The sequence below is a fragment of the Phasianus colchicus genome, chromosome 4, assembly GCF_987193195.1.
Source record: "Phasianus colchicus chromosome 4, bPhaCol1.hap1.1, whole genome shotgun sequence".
Classification (NCBI taxonomy): domain Eukaryota; kingdom Metazoa; phylum Chordata; class Aves; order Galliformes; family Phasianidae; genus Phasianus; species Phasianus colchicus.
The window spans coordinates 39,689,919-39,711,302 of NC_143439.1; the positions used below are offsets into that span (position 1 = coordinate 39,689,919).

General features: G+C 37.2%; 1 protein-coding gene across 20 annotated transcripts in view; it reads left to right on the forward strand.

The window, feature by feature from the left end:
- The window catches only part of PDLIM5 (PDZ and LIM domain 5), a 114,480-nt gene that overhangs the window by 37,131 nt on the left and 55,965 nt on the right, over nucleotides 1-21,384 (forward strand). The gene's annotated exons all lie outside the window — the stretch shown is intronic.

The window sequence follows — 21,384 nt, forward strand, 5'->3', positions numbered from 1 at the left end:
GAACCTGTTTTTGGTTAATAAGTTGATGCTGCGAGTAAATCATTAGAAAATGTGAGAAGTTAAAGTATAAAAAGCAGTAATATAGAGCAATGTAAAATACCCCTTGTTCCACAAAGCCAAACTGTGCATTGGATTTTGGTTGGGAGGGAAGGGTGTTCGGTTTTACTGCAGATAAAAGTGAAGTACAGCACTGTCCAGTTCCTGGAATTCTGCCGATTTGGTGTATGGTTGACTTTGGCACGTAGCTGTTTTAGTACCTGGAGCAAAATCTCTCTACTGCTGGATGATGGATTTTTTTCTTTTTTTTCAGTCAGCCCTTGAGTTACACAGATAAAAATACTGCAGCTTGGTGTCAGAGAGAGGTGGCTCCCGAAGCGGTTGTGCAGTTGTACAAAACTGCAGCTTCCCTTTGTGAACTGCAGTTACCACTACAGATTGGTTGGGCCAATCTGCCTGTTCCTAAAATTGCTTGAATTTCAGCATACCGCTCTTAGCATGGGGCTATGTTCTGGGAGAGGTTGGAAAAAGGGAGCAGAATGCTCATGTGCTTGCTCATTGTTGGAACTGAAGCAGGAAGAGCAGCAGCACTATGCAAGAAATTCCTGCAGACTCTCAAGTCTCCCAAGGCTAAAAATCAGCCCTTATTAGAAGACTGCTGTTTTTATTTAATGATGTGAGTGAGTATCTTGCAGAAAAATTGACCACTGAAACCATTGCATAATGAGAACTATCTTTTCTTGTTATCAAAGAAAATAACTGCCATTGCACCCTGTTGATTGCTGCTGTGCCCTCCTTCATCAATGCAGTTCTTCAGTGAGTGTTGGTTGAGCCCCATATCAATATTGCCTCACCAGTTACTGCTACCTTTCTGAACAAGTTATTCTTCCTTTTCAATTAGAAAAGGAACATCCCTGTTGGAGAGTACAAAAATGAAAAAAGGATATGGCTGTAGTCTGAGAAATGTCATGCTCTCCAGGGTGGTGGTGGTACACAGCATTACAAGACATGTAGTTGAATTTGTGTGTGAATGCTCTCTTTTCTGAGAGGGTACAGTTTCAGCCCTGCTTGCTGATTCTTGTTTTGTCTGTTGTCCTGCTGTGCTTTGGTCTTTAGCTGTTCTTAATAAGCGATTCCTTTTGCTCAGCCTCTGAAGAAAGGATTATCTTGTGTGGTTCATGCCTGGGGCATCTTCTCCAGTGAAACTTGTAAAGTTGGCATTAAGAGTTTCTTGATGAAACAACCCACCAGTGGAACCATACGCTGTACTTAGTGTGTCATTCATTTTTGGGCTTTTTAACAAGGCAAGAAGGTCATTTGGAAATGCCTCACTTTCCAGGAGTCCACTGAGTCACACCTGCAGGCAACCATGGGTAGAGGTTTGACCCACTTTTGCCTGTCATTTTAAATCGATTGGCGGGGTTAATATCAGATATCAGAAAGGAACAGCAGGTGTGTCCCATTCAGGCAGTAACTTGCCTGGTTGGGCACAGAGATGACTGCTGTGTGGTTTAAAAATTGAATTAATCATGAGTTAACCCAGTCATCTCCTGTTCTCACCCTTCCTACCTTGCTGAGGAACTGACTCATGGGTTTGTGTCTGCTACCTGACAGCTGAAGGCTGGGTTGGGATCAGACAATCAGAGATCAAAGAAATAGCTTCAGCCCCATCATCTGGGAGTGGGGCGGATGTCCTGTCTTGAGGTGGTGCTTCTCTACAGTCCCATGGGCTCAGCTGTTTCTAATTCTGCTTGGATCTCATGAAACCAAAGCCATGGGCAGTGCACTCCCAGCTCTCTTGCCTGTGAGGGATTTGCTTTGTTGGTTTGTTTACTCTTTTTTGTCTGGAAAAAAAGTGCTTTGCGAAGTTGGATGGACTCACGCTAGCTGCAGATGCTGCTTGCCCATGGGAAGAATGGCTTGTGGCTATAAATGGGGTGGTGAGATAAGATTTTAATACTGAGGGATTTCCATAATTACATTCTTCTGTTTCTACCTCTTCTCTCAAAACTAAATAAAGTATTCTGAGACATTACTGCTCCCCTCCAAGATTAAAGAGAAGCTGTGAATGTGAAACAGCATTGGTCTTTAAATTACGTGTCAATACCACTGATAGGATAGGAAAACTTAAGACAACTTCTTAAAAACAAACAAAAAAACCACAAAACTTGAATTTTTATATACTTCCACTCACTGATAGCTACAGTACGAGAATGCTGAAGTTAGTCCTAAAAGCATATATAGATGTCTAGATAATGCCCCAGTTTTTTGCCATTTTAAAGGAAAACGGTGATCAGTGAGGGCCAAGAAAACTGAGTGGGTGTTGCAACTTGAGCTAATGGCTTTTGCAGTGTCCATGTTTGGTGAAGGTAGTTATAGGAACCTGAATATATTTCCACTTGGTCCTTTTTTTTTTTGTGGTAATACTTAAGAACCTTTGTGATAAATGGTAGGAACTACTGTACTTTCATCTATGGATGCCTGCTTTACCCTTGATTAATTATAAGTTGATACAGTTTTATGTAATTTCAAATATGTGGAAGTAAGCATGGTTATGAGACTTTAGTGAGAATTAAAAATAGTGGCAAGATGGGAAAAAATTACTGAGTACACTACCCAGTGATTTTGCACGATGGAGCTTTCTGTGCAACTTGCTCGTGAGAGACTAAATAAAATGATCAGAGCAATTGCTGTTTGAAAGTAAAACTTACATAGCTATAGCTTTTATATCTGCATATATAGCTTCATGAGAATACACAACAAAGGCAAGAGAGAAGTTTTTATGATCAACTTCCTTATCATAGATATTTTAATTTGGTACAACTCTGTCAGGTTTTTATTTGACTTTCCCTATTTTTTTTGTGCAAAATGGAAAAAAATAAAAGGAAGAGAAGGAAATTAAGGTGCAACAAGTAGCTTGCCTGGAAGGCATATTTAAAGCAATGCCTTCTGAAACTTTACATCTTAAAGGGGTATGTTTATGGAGGCAGTTGTGCACATATCTTGATTGAAAAACCAATTTAGCTGTTTTGTAACTGAATGTTAGTGCAATATTTGAAGAGGGCAGAATAAAAGCTTCCTTTCTTCATGTGTAGGACTATATCACACGCTGCTTTTTATATATTCATTCCTCTGTTACTGAAGGAATTGGTATTATAGCTGTCATAATTAAAAGTCCACTTTGTTTGGAAATTGCTTAAATACAAATAGATAAAACTGTGGTTGCCTGCTATACACAGCATTTCCATTGCTGGGAAGCGTGTTCAGGTGATGTCTTTAAAACTGATTAGCTTTGGACACAAGTTTTGTTGGTTAGCATGAAAGTTATAATTTCATTTCACAATTTTTAAAATACAATTTGTGGATGTTTTGTTCACTTTTTCCTATTACATATGGCTAAAAAATTTGGGGATATGGCTAAAAAATTCTCCTTTTATAACGTACGATTTTACCTTCCATTTTAATGTTTGTTTTCTTTCTTCATATATATATATATATATATATTTTTTTTAAGAAACATTAAATGCATTTTATAGTTGAGAATTATTTCGTTGTGATATTTATCCCTTCCTCCCAGAGACCTTGCTCTTTTGCACCCCAGTATTTTATTTTTCTGTTAAAGCTCTTTAGTGGTTCCCATGAGGACAGATGGAAACCAGATGCTTGCTTTTTGAATATCAACTTTAGTAACTTAGCATGGGCTTCCATAAATAAACCTGTAAGTTACTGAACAGCTAAGAGCCACCACCTATTTTAAATATTGTTTTTGGGGACTATTTCTCCAGACGCATGCCTTAATTATTCTTTGGAATTGAGAAAGATAAAGATCATGTATTTCTACTGTTACATGACACTGTGATTCCTATGAAACTTCTGGAAAAAGTGGCAATGAGCAATGCAAGGATTAAGAAGAAACAGTAGAGAAAATCCTGGAAGACACTGGTTCTTTTTTTTACTTTCATAATGTGGAATTTATTTACCTCTCTAATTCATAAAACAGATCTTTATAGTGAGAAAAAGGTGCTACTTTTGAAGGAGTTTTTTCATCTCTCCCTGAGAACAGGAACGGAAGGCTATGAAGCCAATTCACTTGGGAAGAACCTTTGAGGATATTTGTTCTTTGCTTTTCTATCACCTTACAGCAATGCTTCAGAAATCTTTTGGGTGCTGTGTGTCTACAACAGAGCAGTTTCTCTAATGCTGCTTCCATTTCTGCAGTGGTTGAGTTCATGGATTTTAAAAATGAATGTGGTGCATTGCAACGCAGCCAACGAATTTCAGAGATGCCTATGGGATTTTGGGTTTTGTTTTTTCTGAACTTTTAGAACCACAGGGCTACCCAGAAGTTTCAGGTGAGGCTAGAGCCAGCTGGGCAATTTGATATCCATATTAGCAGGACAAATTTGGAGGCAAAATTCAGATGAGCTTTAAGACTGGGTTGTGCACTTAATAAACCAAATGTCTGCACCAGTGACACTTATTTTATCTGCTTTCCTGAGTATGAGATCTTTATCACAGCATTCTTCCTCATCTCAGATTTTCCTTCAGGAAATACGAAGTCTAGACTTCCAGCTTAAGAACAGCTGAAATTCTCATGATTTGAGGTGGGGTAATAAGGAAAAATGTTATGGATCATTTGATTTCTGTTTTGTAAAGTGATTTTTCAAATTATCCATTTCAGAAAGGGTTGTCTGCAGTAAGACTAACTCAGTATGCATTTTAATCACCATTTTTATTGTTCCCAATATTATATTTAATAGAAAATAACAAAAAGTTTTTATCATTTACTGTATAAAGAACCCTGATCTGTTAGGGCACAGGAGGAAGAGCTTTTTGCTGTGAGGCATATGTATTTTGCCAAACTGTGTGGATAAAGTATATGATCTTGTTTCTGTTTTGAATTTGGGAAGTGAGATTATAAGAGATTTTTTCTTGCTTTGCTCCTTAGGTATAGACTGTCTGTAAACAATTTTGACTCAAAAAAAAAAAAAATGTCGGAGGTGCTGGAAATAGTACTGTGGATCCCAAGATATGGCCTGAGTCATCAGTACAGAAATTGGAATTCCTAAATTTTAAAAGTTCATATAGCCTCCAGAGAGAGGGGAGAAAACAGTATAACTGTTAAATGAAATGACAGAAGTAATGATATGATAAAAATAATAATTTAAGAAAGGAACCACTAGAAGAATTACAAGTGTAGAAAGGATTTCAGACTATTAATAATACAAGTTTCACTTTAGGTAATAGTTAAGACTTGTACTTTATGGTTTATGAGTCATGGATTGCTTGGGGTGGATATTTTGTTTCCACAAACCATATAAGGATAAACTTTTAAGAATGCTATGGCAAGAATGCATTAGGAAGTCTTATTTTTCTCCCACTTTGGTTTACTAGTCATCATTGTTTCCCTTACATAGGCATTTCTGTTTTAGTTTTTTTTTCAGTGATTTGCTTTTTTAGCATATAAAAGATGGCTTTGTTTCCTTTGCTAGTGGAATGTAGGCATTAAATTGGTTTAAAGGATCACAACTTGAGTTTAAAGAATCTCAACTTGGGTTACATTTTTAAGTTTCTTTTTTTTTTTTTTTTTTTTTTTGCTGGAGTTCTTTTTTCTATAACATAAATACTTGTATAACTCTTCTCTCAAGGATGCCTACACTGAATGTCTGCATGATCAGGCAAGAAAAGCAGCAATGCAAAGCAAAATAAAACACAACAGTCACCAAGCAGTTCAACCCAATATACTCTAAGAGCTATTTTATTCTGTACTTTCATAAATCTGGAAGTTTTGATGAAGCGGGAGAAGTGTGCCAACAGTGCTGTAATGGAGAGTTAGTTTGTTAGACCTTCCGGTTTGCTTCATGATGTTGTGCTGCTCAGCAGGGCTGAGGAGAAATGCCAGTGCCGAGCTGGGACTCACCTGACATCCTGCACCAGTGCAGATAATTGGTATGAGGAAAAGGTGATTCAAGGCTGTGTGCTTCCTGGCAGGAAAATCACGTAGTGTTTCGGTCAGCCTGCCCTTTGGGTTTAACAGTAGCTTGACCTGCAGGAGAAACATAGCATATTGTAGTGCAAGCAACTGAGTGACCCTTGTGCGTCATTTTGAAATTAAGCAGCACTGGGCAGGCAGTTGTCCACAGAATTCAAAGTTAATGGAGATGCTCTGGTTCCTCCTTTGCACGCAGAGGTGCTCTTGTGTTCTTGGTGTTTGCACTTTTTTCCTTTTAATTGGAGCCAGGATAGAAAGTTTTTGCTCCTCGTGTAGCAGCTGAACAGGTTTTGCTGGCTAAGACATGCCTTTGGGAAGTCTGGCTGCAAACTAAATAAATGCAAGGGGTACAGCTCTTGCTTCCAGCTGGAATTCAAACCTTTTGTTATGCACAGCGTTTTGCTGCATGTCAACTAGCAATTAGATGAACCACAAAATATGCTGCAGATAAACAAAGTGAACAGACTAAAGACTTGCCTTGAAGTTCAAAAGGGAGTTGCTGGGGTGAAAATGTAAGGTTTCAGGGTAAAAATAGAGTCCAGTGATCCATCTTATTTTTGTTGGGATCATATCTATGCATCTGCCAGGTGGGTGGGAGTGAGGGTTGGCAAACAGTAGCCTTCCACATATTGGCTGCCACAGAGCCTTGCTGGGGATCTGTAGAACTGTAAGGATGAAAATATGTAAATGTGTTTTGGTAATAAAGAATCATAAATTCTGTAGTAGATATATAGAGGACAATGCCAGGTACTATGGGTAGGTCATAATTTACTGAGCACCTTAAATGTGTCTTTCAACAGTACTCTAGCTGAAATACGATGATTGATTTACATCTCTGAAGACAGGAACAAACAGTGATAATTTAATCAAACATATTTTACCCAAAGCAATGTAATTAGTTTGAAATACCTGAAAATTAGAGCAGCTCTCTTGATGCCAGCGTGTGCATTCTTCCAGAATGTGAAGAAGCAAAGTTGAGTGATTATCTCTGTGGGCAGCGGGGAATTCTCTAATGTACTCCACATGGTTAAACTTCTGTTTTAACATGTGCATCAAGAACTAATGTTTGCAAGCTGAAATTTAATACTCAAAATGTGTCTAGGAAGGTTGCAGTGGTAACTACTGTTACCAGGAGTCTGACTACTGCCTAATAGAAATCTCCAGATTGCAAATTCCTTGGGACAGTTTTGCTTGTCTGTTAAATTGATTTATATTCCCAGTGCTGAAAACCCTTCTCATTGCTATGGAAGTGTGGAACAAGATCTTGCAATTGATGTTTGAACGTCCTCAGTTTGAAGATGTTCAGATCAATTTAATGCAGTGCAACTTCACTTTTCAAGGAGTCTTTGATAGCATGAATGCTTCTAATTGGTAAACTGAATGGCTTTCCAAGTATTAAATATATACATGTTGGGAAAAATGCAGATATCAAGTCAAAGAATACTTCTGATTGTGATTGCAAATATGCAATAGCATGTAGCTTCCCAGTTTGGTCCTGCTTTTTTGGTTTATATGCAGAGAAGATTCACAGCTGTGTTTCGGGGTGATATATGTTTCTTCCCACTTAGAATTAATCCTCAGTGTGAAACATAGGTGGGGTTTATTAATTAGTTTATTAATGAGTTACAGGCCATTTAAAAAGTTATATTCTTTAGGATATTTTTTTTCATTTGAAGCAATAGTCATAGAGTATTACTGTCCAGGAGGCTACTGAAAGAATTCTGACTTTCATTTCTGCATCTTGTAATAAACTTCCCTAGTTTGCACAGTGATAGTGACATATGTGCATAAGCAGTGCAACATTTTTGATTCTTTAGTAATACTATCTGCTGTAAAGCACCTAATTACAACTTCACAACTATTTACAACTTTTTTTAGAATGTTAGTGTTTGCAAAATATTTTCTGCAAGCAATCTTGATATTAGAATTAGACTAGGTGTTATTCTATTTGTCAGAGCTGATTTAGTTTTTAAATGTGTAATTTCTAGTGCCATTTCTGGATTTCTTGCAGATTTCATTTGGGTTCAGCATTTTATTTCCTAAAACTATAGAAGTTTCCTCTTGTGCAGGTAACTTATCTACTGTTCACACTGTAAAATCTGACCTTGCTTGATAACTATTGAGGCTCCAAGGACCTCAGTGGAAAAAACTACGTAAGACACCATGATGACCATTCAATTAAAGATGGCTATTAACAGTCATTTTTGCTTTATTTTAAGTGTTCTTCTCATCAAAAACTCCCAAGGGAAATAGAGATTATTACATGTATTCTTACAATTCAGTAATGACATAATTCTACTTTGAACTGCTAAATAGTATTTGGTGCCCATATTTTACTTCCCAAAGAGAATTTTCCTATGATGAGGAGAAAGCTGTGCTCTTGGAAGCTCTGTTGTAAAATACCCTACAGAGATAAATTGCCCTGTAAAATGTCCTATGAGTTGCATCTATTAAGGCTGCTGTTACCTTGTATTAGAAGTAAAATTGAGCTTTGCTTGTGGCTTGAATGGCATAGCTATACATGCACTGGTTTTATGTCCCCCGCTACCTCACATTTTCCAATAGGACATGTTTTGGCCTGACACTGTTGAGTAGATTTATTTTGGTGGACGTGTTCTAGTCTGAATGCTAAGCTTGAACAATAATAGAATGGAAAAATGGCAGAGACAGTTTCCTCTGAAAGGGGAGCACATTGGATCTGTGAACTTGTTAGTCTGGTGGCCAGACTCGTCCTAGCTGGTACCTGATGATTCAGTGGAAAAGGGAGGTGAAAGTAAACCATGCTGAGAACAGCTTTGTGTAACTCCTGTGTGGTGAAAATCTAGCTGCTTGCACAAGAGATTGGGGATTGATTATCATACATGCTTGTAGCTGACTATTAAATGCGGGTCCTATGGATGTTGGTTCCTATATCTATCAATGTGACAATCACCCTAGACAGGCTGACAGCATCAAAGTGTTTGTGCTGTGTGAAAATGGGAAGTATGTGCTCACATTTTTCTTCTTTGTTTTTTTTCCTTTAGCTCTGTGTATGGTGCATCTTTGCTTTCACTTAGCACATGGTGCATTATCACTTATGTAGAAGCAGCAACCCCCTGTTTTTGTTTAGTTTTTCAGATAAGTTCAACTGAGCTTGATGTGAACAAGTTGTTTGGTGTATGCTTTATAAAATATTGGCACATGTCTGAGCTTTTTACCAGCATTCTTGTGTAAACTGAGTATACTTTGTCATTAAAACATAATTTGCAAATGATTTCAATCTGTCACATTTGAATTCACAAAGATTTATATGCTTTCATATTTTGGATCTTAAATGTTCATCTTAATGCCTTGCAACTAACTTCTAAGCTTATAATGGCAGCTAAGTATTTTTCTCCTACAATTTTGGCAAGCTTTAATATCATAACTTAGTTAATTTTTACCAGCATACTATTAAAAAACCATTGGGTTAGAAAAACAAAAAAGGCCTGAGCAGCTAGTGTTACATGGATATATCTGAGCAGAAAACCCTCCAAAATAAAAACTAATGACTTTAGAAGCTATTGCCTTGAGATGGTCACAGATTTCAGAGAGAATTTATCAGCGGATGAGAGCCTCCAAGCCAGTGTTTGATGTTAATTTCTGGATAATTAAGTTGGCAATTAAATGGGTTACCTGGAAGGCAGTTGTTTGAGGGACTTGCTTCTTCTGACTCATCTGTTACCTGTACTTAAGCTATGATCTCTGCTGTACAAAGAACATTTCAGCAGAAATTGTGGAAACTATGTGAGCTTCAGAAAAGGGAACTTTAAACAGTCACTTTTGGTGGAAAAACAGTCCAAACCAGGCTAGTTAGTTTATTATCCACACAGTGTCACTTATAACTACTAACATTTGATGTGAAAAACAGAACGTAGGATACATTCTTGAAATCTATTACAGAATTCAGAAAGCCAAAGTTTTAATGAACACAGTGACTTCAGAGATAGCTAATGCTTCTCAATTACAAACAGATTATTTTTCCTTTACATACAAAGCCATTCCATATGAGCAGGCTAAGTTTCAGTGGCTCATGGAGCCACTAAATACATGCACTGTGCTAAGTATAACATAACAGTTTTTTAAAACAAAAACAGGTAATACTTTCCATTCAAAGCCTTTCAATTACTGAAATTCATGAATGTGCCTGCTGTTGATATTGATCTTACAGTCCCTTGGCCAAAAGTGTTGCCAGCTATCTCCTTTCCATGTTTTGGATGAAAGGTAAGAGCTCAGAAAGTTATTTGTTTTCCATTAAGACTTGTTAATCCATAAAGTACCACCCCATTAAGGTGACAGTGAAATGAATGCCAGGAGAAGTGTGATTTTTATCATACCTTCTCCTGGTATAAAAAATGAGCAATGTGTAACTATAATAATATAATAATGTATAACTATAATAATGTAACTATACACAAAGAGAGTATATTTGCAGTATTTTTGTACCAATTACTCTTGAAGAGACTGAAGGGAGCTTTTTTTTGGAGCAGAAACAAACAAAAAAATAGATTGTTGTGCCACCACACAAGTGAGAGGAGGTGGAATGTCAGTGCTAAAACCAATATTATATCAACTTGATGCTGTTGTTGGTCATTTCTAAAAAAAGAACTTGGAGAAATCAGAAATGCATCTAATGTACTCCTAAGTGGGTACTAATCTGGTGGATTTATCTTAGTAGGGAAGATGGTTTCCTATCTTAGATATGTTTATTTTCATACTTGAAATAACAGTAGTGCTTTGAAATAAAATACAGTCATTAAGTTTTGAATTTCTCTTGAGGTGGAAGAAAGCTCTTTGTTTAATGAAGAGGACTTCATCTGATGTTAAAGATAATGGAGCCTGAGGCGCATAGCAGACTTCCTGGAGAAGCATAATACCTTGCAGGGCTGGACCCAAACTGTTTCTGCCATAAGTCAGTATTTGGCAGACTCAAGCCATTTTTGATCAAGACATGAGTAAAGGAAGCTGTGAAAATTTTGTTGTTTTTTTCTTGTCTTTTTGAAACAGAGGTAGAGAAGGTTATAGTTTTCTGCGAGGCTTTGTCTGAAGATATAATTTCAAAGATTTTTATTTTAAACCTATACCTTTAATTTTGATTATGAATATTTTCTTGGCTTAGTTTTGTTTTTTCATCTCCCCCCCAGTACTTTACCATTGGTGAATGTCTTGTTAGAATGAGATACTATAAGTAGCTGCTCATTGCGTGTGAAGCCTAAAGGAAGCATGGGAGTGAGCTGCAGCAATTGCAAACATCGCGTATTTACTCTTCCCTGCCCTGTTCATGGGGTAATTCACCCAAATGATTCTATTATTAAAAAATGCCAAGAATTCGTCTGATTTTTCCTATGACACACTAAGTTACCGCTTTTTGTTGTTGTGTTTTTTCTTAAATACCACAGAAGACTTTGATCATGAGTCACTAAATCACTGTTGCTTTTTTTGAATTTTTCAGCATTTTTCGTTTTTTTTTTTTTAAATCTGTATGCCTGCCTATCTATGGTTGGTTTTGTTTTGTTTGTTATTGCCCTTCTTGAAGGGGATCTATCAGACTTGATTGCTACCCACTTAGGTGAAAATGTGGAACAGAAGATACAGTATATGCTATTAGTGGTCCAGTACTATCCCCTGCTATAAGTTACCGTGATTTGCTAATGATCATATAAGGAAGCAAAAGGGGGGGGTGGGGGAGAAGGCTCCATGACCCAAGTTTGTGGTATTCATGGTATTCCTTCACTTCCTCATTTACAGCATTAGATGTGGAAGTGTTTCACTGTGGGATTAAGGGAACCCAAGCGCTTGCAGTAATTTCAAACTTAGCCAGTTTAGAGATGCAGAAAACCTTTAAGAAGGGCTTTAGTCCTAACGACCTGTCCTAGTGGGAGCTCTCCAAAGGTTATTGTACATGTGGCTTATCATGTCTTCTCTTGGAGATAACAGTAGACCCAAGAAAAGGAATTCGCAATTCTGGTGGCTCACCTCAGTATCTTTTACTAAAAAAAGAGCATTCATATATAATAATTTGCAGAATCAAATTAGCATGAAAGTACTTTTATAGAACACTTCGTGTAATCTGGTCCAGTGCTTTCAGAACTCCTGTACTTCAAATAAAGAATTTAAATGTTTCCTTAAAACCATTCTTATCAGATTTTCTTGCTAGTGCTGTTGAAAAAGGATGTAGGATTATCTGTATAACTGGTCTCTGGTTGATTTGCCATTCACTGTTATGGATGAAACTCTTCTTTCCACTCCTAATTTGACCTGCGTAACTCATCCGGTACCTTTTTGAATGTCAGAGACTTGTCAGTTAGCATGCACATTATGGTATCATTAATTTATTTTAAGCTTCGTTCTTAGCTATTGAGTGAAAAATTTAAGGAAACAATGTGAGCTGGCCACAGTTTATCTTCAAGTCTTAAAATAACATAGATACCTCGGAGAGTGGCATGATCTTTAGTGACATTTTAATTCTGTTGGCACACTTCAAAATAGCCAGCTGGGACATAACAGATAGGCTTCAGTTTTGAAGCCTTGCAGTTACCATCTGAATGCCAAACTTTTGAGGAGCAAAATACTGCGTTTATATATAGATGAAACAAGCTGTAATCAGACTGGCCTCACAACGTATGCCAGTAATTGGTAACAGCTGCATTAGAACAATGCAGCTGTTAAAACTCCTCCACGCCCCTGAATACATTTATTTGTTTGGTCCAAAGATCACTCATGGGTGTATTGGTATGCTTTTCTTCAGGATATGGAGAATTATTTGGGATGCATTCATTTAAGGAAATCAGTCCTTCGTTATATTTTAAGGGAGTGGTAGGCAAAAGCAGACTCACAGAGATTGAAAAAGTAATCCAAAGCCCTTTTCCTACAGCAAATAAATAGTATCTTGTTCTGGAGATCTTTACTTAGGCATTTGGAAATAAGCATCGCTGTAGTGAAATTATCCAGTGGTTATGTGTATGCTGTCCAGTATGCTGTAGCTCAACATCCTCCAAGGCTTTAGCCATATCTACAAAATGCACACTACAGCTAAAGATATATGCACTCTTCTATTTCACCTTGATCAATTTTGTTTGCATATTGTGCCTGACTGCTTCTTACTCAGAAGCCCAAAAAGTATCAGGCCAAACCTTGAGCTATTTTGCATGGGAGTAGGTGAAAATATTGAAAGACAAGATCTGTCAAGATAAGCTGTCTCTGTCCATGTGTGCCCTTTTCTGTGGAATTGATGATTTGAGCTCTACAAAGTATTTATTAGAAAGATGCAGTTATGGAAGAATTGTTCAGTTTGTTTTGGTTTTGCAAATCGCACCTCCTTGTTTTTATGCCCAACATGGCTACTGGGTTAGAGCAAGTCTGATCTCTGTGGAAAGAGTTACCGCATTCAATTAACTGAAAAAGCAAAACCCTTTAAGCTGTACATACCAGCAACTTAACCCAGCAACCATTCTGGATTTTGCATGATGTGAGGCTATAAAGCACTCAAAGATCTCTTCATAGTAATTGAATCTGAGGTTGAGGGGAGATGGCTCTTACACACATTACTGCCTGCACAAAAATTTATCTTGATCATGTTTGTCTCTGCCATGTTTTCCACTGGAGTTGTTCTTGGAGGAAAGTTTTAATAGCCCTTGGATCAACTGCAAAACGTTTTTTTCCACAGAAAGAAGGCCAATAGCAAAAATATCAATGCCTTTAACCAGGAGATATAAGAGAAAGCTGCACCTCTGAGAAATTTCACTTTGGAAGTTGTATGTGCTCCATGTGAACATAGAAGTGCAGATCTCATTTTGTCTGTGTAATTGATTTGCAAACAACCTGACTACATGCATCTCAAGACTAACATGAGTGTACTACCTGTACTGCTTTGGGAGAATTATCCTCCCTAATAATTCCATGTGTTAATAACAACTCATCAGAAAGTCAAGGAAGCAACAGCTTTATGCAAATGTTAGGCAAAGCTTTCTTGCTGCTGCTGCTTTTGATTCTCCAGTGCTGGTGTTAGTCAAACGCCCATTGGATTCAATAGCTTAATGAGACTGCCAGAAAGACAGCAGGTTTAAATAATGGCTGCTTGACTCAAGTCCAGAAGTTTTCTGATCAAAAAGCTTCGAAGCACTGTTGGTTTCCTTCCCAGAACCTGAAGTAGCCTTGGGATTTGGCAGTCATTTGGCAACCATGCGTGAACAGTGGTGCTTCCTGTGTTCCTGGCCAAGGCTAGAGAAATGGAAAAGCTTACATTTTGGAAAATGGAAACATTTCTTAAAATGCGATCCTTCTCACCTGTGAGTTTGAATAGTATGCGAGTACACATGGGAGTGGAACTTTGTCATCTTTTCTGAGCAAATGTGAAGATTTTCATACTTCATACAATATCTTGATTGTGTGATATACTTAATGGCTTTTATTTCACTTCTTTTGAAAATCAACTTCATCTTGTTCCTGTTATCTGAATATTAAGAGTGGGAGAAAAACAATTTCCTTGTGTTCTCTCTATTATGAGTACAAGCACCTCGTCTGACCCAAAGGCACCCAAATTTAACCTACCTTGATCTGCTCATCACTTTTTTCTTTGGTAAACATGAATTAGCTCATTGTTTAGGTGTCACAAGTGATATTACTTGTTTCTATTTACACTTTTTTTCCTCAAATAAAGTACTTGCCCAACAACTGTTATTTGCCTCTGAAAAGCACATCTCTCTTACCTGCAAGATTTATGATGCTAACTTGCAGACATTCTTTAATTATAAAAGGCTATGTGAAGATCTGTCAAGGGACAGTTGTCTCTAAATGGATTAAAAGAAGATTTCATGGTTTAAAAATGGCCTCTGTCCTTTGTGTGCTGAAAATAGTTCAAGTTGTCTGAGAGAGATAGTGCTAACAATTAGATATAGCAAGTAAATGCTTTGTTTTTTAATTTCAGATAGTAACATTTGCATTTCTTTGATGTAGGATGTAAAAGCTAGGAAAAAAAAAAGAGGGTAAATATGTGAACTGATTGGTGGTGGTAGATAAACTGTTCCTGCATCTACCCACAGGAAAAAATGAGACACTGTTTAAATAAAACCAGTCCTGTGCCATGCAAGATCATCTCTCAGCTGTTGAGAATCAAAATTGCAGTGCCCTGACTCATCAATAGGACTTTCTACTTCATTCTGGTAGACAATGTAATTAGAACAAATTGAAGATTGGATGTTTTTTTGAAAGACAGTGGTAGTATCTTGAAAGTATAACAGCTTAAAAAAGATAGGATTTGTGGTAATGCTGGGAAAAGCTGTCAGATTTTCAGGTATATGTACTTTTCTAGGGGTCTGAAATGGAGATAAGTGCAAATTGTTGAGCAACCACTAAAAGTTTTATTGGAGATGCATCAATTGTACTGATAAACAGAAAGTGGTAGCTACAGTCAAGCTTTTAATAGGGAGGAAAGGTAGCTGCAGTGATGCAGAACTGTAGGACATAAAGAAACAAGGTTTCTTTCTCCTATCTATTTTTAGCTCATTTTCTTTAGTTTGTTATTCACCTGCAAGGGGGGCAAAATAAAATAAAATATAAATATTTTTTTCCAGTACAGTCAAACTCCTCAGAAAGTTTTTTTGTTTTTTTTTTCCCCACTTTTCTTTTTTTTAAACTAGTGCCTTTGAAAAATTCCAGGGTATTGTAAGTAGTAAGCCGTGTCTGTGGCACAGAACCACAAAACCCCATGAGGTAATGAAAACATTTATCGTGCCTGTCACAAGTTACTTACTTCTGTCTTGCCTTAGAACAGAATTAATGGTTTCAGCATTGTGAAAAAATTTCTGCAAGTTTTGTTACTGTCAGTGTTTTGCATCAGTGATTAGTTGCTCACAAAACAGTTAATTGCCTCATGTGTTGCACGAGTGCTTTGAATGGTATCCCCTAAGTATTTTGAGCAGTAAAAGCTATTTTTCTAAAGCTAGGCTGTGAGAAGGGAGAACTCTTTACTGAGTCTGAGTCAGCTGGCATTGTTCATTTTTCTGTTCTTTCCCAGTTGCTGCAAAAATGCCCAGAAGAGTTACAACCATGTGCTTTATGCACCTTTACTTAAACAGCGGGAGAGTTTCCATTATAATTAGTTCCTTGGTGTGTTGACTACAGGAGTTAAAGAGCAGTAGTCATCTCAAATAGTTGATCGTTTTTGCTTAGCTTTTGCAGTAGACGATTTCTAGCTGCAGACCTTGCTCTGGCTGATTCTCTTTGGCTTCCCTTGGAGATGGGTGTGGTTAGATCTACGGGCCAAGGCTAAGCTGAGGCCTTCCATACCATAAAATGTAGATATGATACTTAGAGGTTTTCTTATAAGACTTCTTTTACATGAAAGCTTTTAGTAATCTAAAGTTATTTTAGTCAGAATGGAACACAACTTTTCTCAAAATGATAAAACTACATAACTGGTGACATTAAATATATTTAACATATGAACAATATGTGGAAGTGATAAAAGCCAAGAAAAGCAAAGACAGAAGGTAGGCGCAAGGTGGAGAAGTCAACTTCTGACAACTGCATACTTATTAAACTGATCCTGTAATGAATCTGCAGAGTGTCTGTAAGGTTTCAGCTCTGCTTTCTCTTCAGCTGATACCTCCCCCTCACCCCAGGTGTGTGGTGCAGAGGGACAGGAAAGAGGAAGCTGGGTGGTGCTCCTTTGATGTGTCTTGTGCATCCTTTTATGGATGTCTTGTGCGTCTTTATTGGTGATTTCTGCTGTATCTCTCTTTTCTGGACCAGCCCCAGGCTCAATAGCATGCTGCCAACCGTACAATTGCAGAAGGCTCTGTGTATATCCACATGGTTGAGATGATATGCAGTTCCAAACAGTGCACTATTACTGATGGTGAAATAGAGGTTTTAGTGCAGGGCTAAACTGACTCAAATTCAGAAGCTGTAGCGTTCCAGTATGATCACTGAGTCAACAAGAAACGAGAGGCTCTAGTGTAGATTGAAGACATCTGGGAGACATGGCTGGGAACTGTGTGAGTGATACTGCTTCCTGCTCTGGTGACACAGTGGAGGACATGGCTACTCTTTGTTACAGCTGCCTGACATCTCAGACACTGAGCTTTCATCCTATTAACTGTGCTTCCACAACGTTTCACTCCAAGTTTGTCGCAAAGCTTATGGGTGACCTGCTTTTTAGAGAAGAATTTAATTTCTGTAGGACAAATGATGTAATAGCCCAATGGCTCTCTAAGTTGCCAGATTCTTCAATTGAGAGATCCCAAACATACACTTACTAAGAAAAAAAGATTAAAAAAAACCCCAAACCCTAATAACGTCATATTGGGGATTGAATAGCTGTTTGTCATGAGTTTTTTAGTTTAAAAAAATGCCCCGATACTTTCAAGCTTATTTAAACTGCATTTTGTACAAAGGAGGTAATTCAAATATTAGTCACGATAGCATGGAAGGCACTAGAAAAAAAAAATTAGTTTGTAGTGTCAAATCTCCTAAATTATAACCTAGATTTGATGACAGACTGAAGTCAACATGAAGTCAAGCAGCTTTGGAGGAAGAACAAGATCTGTGAGTTGTCTGGATCTATGCTTTTCATTAAGCTGGCTATTTCTGAAAGGTAGCTTGCTGTGTTAAAGTTAATATCTATTAAATTTTTTTTAAGAAAACAAAAAGTTGAGGTATAGCTGCTTGAAGGCTTTTTGTTTCATCTTGATATTTGTGCTTAATTGTCACGTGGGTAACATTACTTGGCCAGCCAGCCAGCTTTAGAAGCATTAAATAAGAAAATTAGTTACAAGGTGTAATGGATAGAAATAATCACCATTGCTGAAGTGAATGCATGGGCAAGTCTTATAGACAAGATATTATTTTTCCCATTGCTTGTGAGTAGCGAAGCAGTGGCGAGGAGAGATTCTTGCCATTTCAAGTAGATGGCAGGATTTGGACACCCTGAGTTGTATGCAGATGTAACACAAAGGGCATAGTTGGTAGTAGGGGAACTTTTCCTGTCTCAGTTCTGGTCATGGAGTCATAAGTAGGTACGGACAGATATACTCCTCCTGGTGCACTCCTGGTCATACGCATGGTACCTGCAGGTTTCTAAACTTCTACTTCTAAAAAGTATTTGCGAATCTTTGTCAGTCAGAAGGTAAGTGAGATGTATTTCACAGCATTTCTTCCTTAGCTTTTAGTTTGGTTTTGGCTTTGTCTTAATAAAATAAAATATTATCTGAGTGCACTTAAATTTTCTTTACAAATGTATTCAGTAGGGTTGCCACAGACCACAGGAATGAGACTATGAGCAGTGGTTGCCTTTGGGAGGTCTTGAAAACAACTAATCCTTTGTGGGCAGGCATACTGAAGCAAAGGGCAATTTCTTCCTCTCCTAAAATGTCAGCACTGTTTATTTTAACACGTAATAATGAAATCCCAAACCTTATTTAAATTTCAAGGATCTACGTTTCATTTGGCCAACTATCAAATGAGCAGTAAAGCAAGGACATAATTTTTCTTTCTTTTACCTGACTTTATTTTATCTTCATCTGTGAAGTGCTGGGAGGGAGCACAGTGTGCGGATATAAAGGTATTACACAGTATATGCCAGATGCAAAATGCTGACATGCACACTATATTAAATCTCCCCCTTTAAACTTAATGAAAACAGAATATGTGTTGAATGACTTATAAGCTAATGTTCCTAGGCTACGTGTAAGAAAGCACTGTTTTCAGAGATGACAAATATTATCTTGACATACTAACCTATGAAGAAATAAATGCCAATCTTCTCAACATATTCCACTGAATATAGCTCAGCAAAGAGTGTGGATGCCTTAAGCCTCTAAATGACAACTCTTTCAAAGTTGGGTTTAAAGATGCTAGCTGTTCATAAATAAATAAATAAAATCACCCATCTGGCTGAACAGCTCCTTTCCTGGCATTTCAGATGCAAACTGAGTACCCACAGAAACTCTTTTCATTAGAAACACACTGGAGTTTGTGTTTTAACATTTAAGTTTGAAAGATCTTGGAAGCAAGATTTACAGACTGATTTTATTGGGCAAGAGAAAAAATATGCATTTTTAATGTAATAATTAGCTCGTATGTAAGAATGCGACATTAACACTAAGACTTACTATATATTGTGTCTGAATTGCCACTATTTCTGTAAAAAGCAGATGGGCATCCAATCTTCATCCTTTCATATTTGTTATAATTTGACCTGTTCAGCTAAATGAAAATTAACATACTAAACTAGAACAAAAAGAATGGCTTAGGGGAGAGAGAAAGTGATACAACCATTACAGCAGCTGGTTGGTGAACTATCAGGCATGACGGCCAAAGTACAGGTTTGAAAACATTGCAGTGTTTCTTAAAGAGGAGTAAAAAATGTCATCTCCTTTTTACAGTGACTGTAGTACTTTGCAGTTCTCATCTAGCTCTGCTTGATGATAATTTTTCTGCCTCTTCTTCCTCATGTATGGGGATGTGCACAGGGTTGCTGTTGCTGGGCTGCGAATATTTCTCCCAGCAATGTCTCTGAAGTGCCAGCATGCCAACTTGTGCCACCTGGCACAGTGTGTGCAATCCTACAAGTTGTGGGAAGTGCAGTTGCATGTCATTTTACTTCCTGGTAGATGACTCAAGTTATTTACATAAGGCAACCATTTCTGATATATTCTGTATACACTGCAAGAAGAAGCAAACTTCAGAATGCTTTTCTGTTCTTGTAATGCAGAGGTGATAAAAATTGAATTGTCTGCAATAGGGAAAGGGCTTTGCACTAAGGAAAAAATATATTTGGATTATTCTTTCTTTTCTTTAAATTATATCTGCATTTGTTTTTATTCAGATAACCCCTAGTAGAAGTCATAATTTATTATTTACAATGCTAAGTATTTTCTGCTTGTCATTTTCTTGTTTTCATGCAGACCAGCTAATTTATGAAAAGTAAATCCTGCCCTGTCAACTGCTATCTAGAAATATATGAGTCAAAAACATCAATAAAGCAGAACTGCAGACTACAATGACAAAACCATTAAAAGCTGAGGTTTTCAGCAAGAAGACCCTGAGACTTTTCAGGGATGTTGTATCTGCTGCCAGAAACTATGTCCTGATTGTACAGCTAAGGAAAAGGGGCTCCTTTTCAAAATGAGAGGGGAAAAAATTCTATCTTCCTTCCTCCTATTAAAATTTTTCACTTCAGACCAACAAATCCAATTTTGCAGAAAGTCTTCTAGCCTTGACTTTATTTTACTAATTAAAATTTTGCAACATCTCATTGTTGTATCTGAGACTAGAATTCATAAGCAATCTTTTAGATTTCAGAGACAAAAAAAAAAAAAAAGCCAAAAACACAATACCTGTATAAATGTAGGTGTTGTTTGCAGTTACCTCCTTGAAGCCTTAAGGTTTACCTTAAAGGAGTGATGGGACCTTAAGGGAATTGAGGAGAAATACTCTGAAATGCATCTTTTGGTTTACCAGATTTAACAGCTAGGTGTTGGGGCCTCTGAGGAATTTAGTTTTGTCTTAAATGTAATGCCTTAACACTCATCAGTGAGTTTACAGTGTTTATGTTGTTGACTGACTTTTTGATTTTTAGAGATGTTATACCAAGTTGTACAGCTCATAGCTTTACTTGGGGGTTTCCAGGTATTAGTAATTTTGAAAGGATTTGGTTGTATTATGTCTTCTCAATGGGTGAAATACTTGGAAGAGTGAATTAATAAAAGGAGAATTTAAAGAATGAATGTTTTTTGCTGGGCAAACTATTTACAGTGATGAGCAAACTAATTCATTTTCCTAATAAGGCTGTGCTAGAAGTTGAATGTTGGAATTACATTAAACGTCACAAAAGTATTCACTGGAGAGAAGCAGTTTGTAGGATGTTGGGAAAGTAAATTTGAACATGTTTTTCTGGTTGAAATGAACTGTTTATGCAGACTAAGTATAGCCCTTTTATTGAAAGAACAAACAACTTTGATGGAGAAGTGCAAAAATGTTGTGCACTTTCGTTTTCAGTATCCCAGCTGTCACTAACTGATGAATGTTGCCTGTATTTCCATTGTCTAAAATAATTTGTGTGAAGCTTAACTATGCCGCCTGGAATTCAATCCAGCAACCATTAGCAAAGATCTTTTGTGTGCGCTGTTTATAATAAGCATTTATTACTGAGCTTTTGTGTCTGTTTTGTTTGTACATAACCAGAATTTTACATAAACTAATACGCTGAATTGCCATCTTTAAGTCATTCAGAAAATACCCTGCTGTTCTACTTTCCTAATGAGTATTAACAAGACAAGAATGTCATCTTATTCTGGAAGCCCACATCGTCAGGTATTAATACACTCTGCTTAATCAAAATAGTATGAAATCTTAAATTGCTAGGTGGAAAGCTA